This window comes from Eupeodes corollae, chromosome 3, assembly GCF_945859685.1.
Source record: "Eupeodes corollae chromosome 3, idEupCoro1.1, whole genome shotgun sequence".
Taxonomy (NCBI): Eukaryota; Metazoa; Arthropoda; class Insecta; order Diptera; family Syrphidae; genus Eupeodes; species Eupeodes corollae.
This window is the reverse complement of record NC_079149.1, coordinates 6,856,792-6,861,756: the sequence shown is the minus strand read 5'-3', so window position 1 is coordinate 6,861,756 and position 4,965 is coordinate 6,856,792. Positions and strand designations below refer to the sequence as shown.

Below are 4,965 nucleotides of genomic sequence, written 5' to 3'. Positions count from 1 at the left end.
AAAATAATTGTTATTTGCATCTTTTAGCCTGGTTTTATTTCGTTCGCTTAAACTCGCTGTTATACTGATTCTATTAGCAAAATATCTAATTGAACATAAATTGTGAAGAAATAAGAAAAAAAAATAACGAACTGAAAGAGGTATTTGAATTTCTAAGTCAACTATATCGTGGGAAATAATAAGATGTTTAAATAATTAGGAATACCAACAACACCAACGTTAGCAACTTGCAGCGCAAGGTTATAGCAAATATAAACAAGCAAATAAGATTAGAACTCGAAGATAAAAAAGTTATATCTTCTTGTTTTTATTTTTATTTTCAAAAATATATGGGAACAAGGTTTTCAAGAATTTGTCGTAAAATTGTGTTTTTGATTTGAAGAAGACAAATTAAAAATTGAGATTGGTTTTGATTTTATTATAGGGAAGGTACTTTCATAATATACCTAACCTACCAGTCATATGATGAGAAGAACAGAAGCCGCTTTACCTGTCAAATATTTCAAAACCAAATTAAACATAAATCGCTAAGCTAATCTCGGAAGTATGATCTACCTCACTTTTTACAACTACTACCTGTGGTACGGAAGAAAATATCTGCAGTCTTTGAGTCTTTTTGGTCATTTTTGTTTTTATTAACACAGAGGCATATGAACTAAAATTATAGCAGATTCTCTCTTTATAGGAACATTTAGTTCTCATTTTCCTTATTCTCTCTCTCACACGAACACTGTTGAAAGGAAGGAAGTTTTAAAAATTAAAACTTACTTAAGAACCAAACGAAAGAAAATCGAAGCAGAGTTGCCATCAAAAGGAAAAGGCTACAATCCGGACTTTGATTTTTTAAGCCTATGGCCATATTCAATAAATTTAAAGATAGGATCATTAAAATAAATTAACTTATTCTTGATCCAGATCTGTCAAAAGACAAATTTCCCCTTTTTCCATGGGACAAAATAAATTGTTTTATTTTTGATTAAGTTCAAATCTGCAGATCTGGATTTTTTGGTAGATTTACACCTCTTTGCTACAATAATAATAATAAAAAATGTTTTGCTTGGAATGTGACAGAACTTTCGCACTGAAGTTACAATAATACATTCACAAAACAAACAGTTCCAATCGTGTTTCATACCCCATAAAAAAACCTATTTTTGAAGGATTGCATTTACCCATGGAAAAACCCATAAATGTAAATATATTTTGACAGATGACTAACGTATTCACTTAATTGAAAGATGAAATGACTTTTATAGAAATGATTGCAATAAAATGACGGCATACCTTGGAAAAAAGTGTGTTAAAATTCAATTTTTAAAGGAAATTTTGAATTTACCCATGGAAACCCCATAAATTTAAATATATTTTTTGACAGATGACTGACGTATTCACTTAATTGAAAGATGCAATGACTTTTATGAAATGAATGTAATAAAATGACGGCATACGACGAAGACAAGTGTGGTAAAAATCAATTTTTAAAGGAAATTTTGATTTTTAGCCTATAAATGTAAATTTATTTTTGACAGATGACTGACGTATTCACTTAATTGAAAGATGCAATGACTTTTAAAGAAATTAATGTAATAAAATGACGGCATACAATGAAGGTAAATGGATTAAAAATAAATTTTTAAAGGAAATTTTGATTTTTACCCATAGAAAACCCCATAGATGTAAATATATTTTTTGACAGATGACTGACGTATTTACTCAATTAAAATATGCAATTACTTTTATAGAACTGAATGCAATAAAATGACAATGGAGACAAGAGATATAATTAACTTTCGTTTGGAAGTTATTTTAATCTTTCCGATTTGTCAAATTTAAATTTATGACAGTGACATTTCGAAGTCTCTTAGTTTTAAATTCATGGTTTTTGTGTGAATATTTACTTATCGTAATGTCTCATAAACCAGCACTAATATTGTCTTGAAGCACAAGCAGTCTATGGGCAAAAAGAGACATTACGTCAATGATAATTTCTTGCAACGTTTTTGATAATTGGTTTTTAGAAAAATTTAATTTACATTTTTTTTACATAAAATGAAAACAAAAAGAATTTCTCAACATTGCTGGCATCCTGAGTACAGTAATAAAGGTGTTTTAACTGATACAACATATTGTTGTTTACATTTGGTAAAATACAACATAAACACACTCTGTCAAATGACTGGATTCACTCTTGACGTTTAAATGATATATTTTGAGAAATAACAGAACTCACTATAAAGTACTGAGTTCAATAGAAGAAAGTGGCAGCATGAAGTGAAGATAATTAACAAGACTTGTCAAAACTATTTAAAATTTGTTTGACACTTGAATTTGTTCAGTAAATTGAAAGGTGAATTGACTGAAATACTTTAAACTAATTGCAAGGGAAATAAGAAGTGACTAATTAAAAGGGACAGAGAATAGTTCCAAGAACAGTTAAAATTATTCAAAACATATTTTGACAAAATTAACTCAAATTATATAAAGTAATAAGTCAAATGGAATAGAATGCAAAAACGTCCCAGAATCCACTCAAGACATTAAACAAGAACTGTTAAAACCATTTAAAAATATTTTGACAGTTAAATTGATTCAGTCAATCGAAAAATTTATTAACTGAAATACTTAAAAATGTGTGCACACAAAATGAGAACTGTGGAAAAGTTAAAAATATCCAAAGCATATTTTCACAGATGACAGTATTTACTCAAGTTTAAAAAATAGAACTAAATGCAAACAATAATGGCAGCGTGCAGTGAAAAAAGTGCATAGAATTATTCAAAGGGTATTTTGACAAATAAAAGAATTCACTCAATCTTCTGAAATAGAACTTAAAATGCAAACAAAAATGGCAGCATGCAGTGTATGAATCACAAACATGCTTCAGCTTCGGCTTCACCTGACGTTGACGAGTTCAGCCATATGAATTCAATGCATGCTATCACAATGGAGCTTCGACCTCACGTTTCGATTGATAATCGTAAGGAAAAAAACGTAATGCAACGTAATGTGACTACAAACGGAAGCTCTAGTTCAATTATCTGAACATTTGCTTTGTCTGACAGCTAAACAGCTGTACAAAAATGTCAACAAACAAAATATTTGCTCTTTGCAGGGATGAAATATTAAAAATGTTATTCAAAACAACCTCGAAGCAGGCCCATCGTAACGCAGACGTAGCGGAAGCTGAAGCGTGTTTGTGATTCAGCCATTAATGCAAACATTAATGGCAGCATACAGTGAAAGAAGTGCGTAGAATTATATAAAAGATATTTTGACAGATGAAAGCATTCAATCAATTTTCTGATATAGAACTAAAAATGCAAACAAAAATGGCAGAATGCAGTGATGTTGCGGACGCCTGGTGGACTGCCTCCCAGACCTAAAAGAAACAAAAATTATTATTAGGTTTGTAAATAATAAACCGATGCAAATAATAAACAAACCACGAATTATTTACTTACCTACCACCATGTTGATTGTCGGGTTGATTTGGTTTGGATTTGAATGACAGACGACAGAGACTACTGGTTATAAAGACTTCGTACTTTTTTATGTTTACATGGGGTCGAGTTGAAATAGACCATTTCGACTAAATGTCAATTCTAAAGCTAGATAGAGATTGGAAAGGAAAGAGATGAATTATAAGGACACAGTACAATAATGCACGTTTGCATCAGCCGTTTTTATTGTTTTTATTTGTTCATTACGTACTTTTTGTAATAATCAGGTGTCCAGTTGTTCGTGTTGTTTTACGTACAAAACAAAGTTAAACGTCCAATTTTTAGTTGAATTTATCTGAATGTAATGAGACCATTAACCTTACACCATCTATCGGTTGAAGGTTACAACCAGAAATTTCCTTTTTTTAGCTTTAGTACAAATGAAAGTCGTCAGAATGAGTTCGAATTCGAAGTTGATTTTAGCTCACCAATACAAAGAAAGGTAGGTGATAATTAAGATTGAGAGATGTGGATCGGGTGATGTTTTTTGGCAGTTAGACGGATCGTACGATGAGATGTTCGATTTTTGTTCCGGAAGGGGGATTGCTTCTTGATTTTGCGCCGTGGAGATCGGTATTTTTTCGAGACGAGACAAGACCTTTTCGAGTCGTGGGAGTTTTTTTTGAAATCGACCAAGAAAAGAGTTCGGTGGGGAAAAGCTGCCAAAGATTTTGTGAAACGAAAATTTAAAAAAAACGCTAACTTTAAGAAAAAGTTATTAACTTAAAAAAAAAAAAAGAAAAAAAAGATACAAAACGATTTAAAAGTGATGTAAACAACCTTTTATTCTTGAAAAAAAACAAACGGGGGAATGAGTGTTGCCATAGTTTTTTTTTTGAAATTTTTTTAATTAAATTCAACAAAAATTGATTTAAACTAAATTAAAACAATCGAAAGTGATGTGATGAACCCAATAAAGACAAATTTGGGGAAAATAGTTAAAAGCGGTTGATAATTGGCGGTCCCATATCACCATTAAAAGGACTGAGCCGCCGCAATATACAATTTAAATAAAAAATTTAAAACGTCTTGTTGGTCCATCGAAGCACCCCGGTTCCCGTCAGCACCGGTCCGTGTAGAGGCACTTGGGAGGAGAAATAATTCAGACTGATAAGTCAATCTTTGTGTTTGTGTTTGTCTTTATCTATATTTATTTAATTTTTTTGGCGTCCAAAGTATTTTATTAAATGTCATTTTCATTAATTTATTATTTAAAAATTTCTAATTAATTTAATTTCTTAATCGTACTGTGTAAGCAATGAAAATAAGTTTTTTTGAAGAGGTCAACGCGGAAAAAAAAAATTGTGTTGATTCATTTTCCAGGTTAGAACCAACCTCCACAGAGCTCTCTAGGGGTAGGTGATCCTAGGACGTTTTTTTTTGCTTATAGAGTTTCGGTAATACCAACAAAAAAAAAGGGTATTTAAATGTTCCGGTTTGTTAGTTTCTTTTGACTCGAAAGAAT

The 4,965-nt window shown here is 30.9% G+C and overlaps 1 long non-coding RNA gene across 1 annotated transcript; it reads left to right on the top strand.

Annotated features, from left to right (window-relative positions):
- Nucleotides 1-3,851: 3,851 nt before the first annotated feature.
- Nucleotides 3,852-4,703, top strand: LOC129950089 (uncharacterized). Its single transcript, XR_008782082.1, has 2 exons — nucleotides 3,852-3,942; nucleotides 3,995-4,703. It is a non-coding gene; the product is annotated as an uncharacterized LOC129950089 (long non-coding RNA).
- Nucleotides 4,704-4,965: the final 262 nt, after the last annotated feature.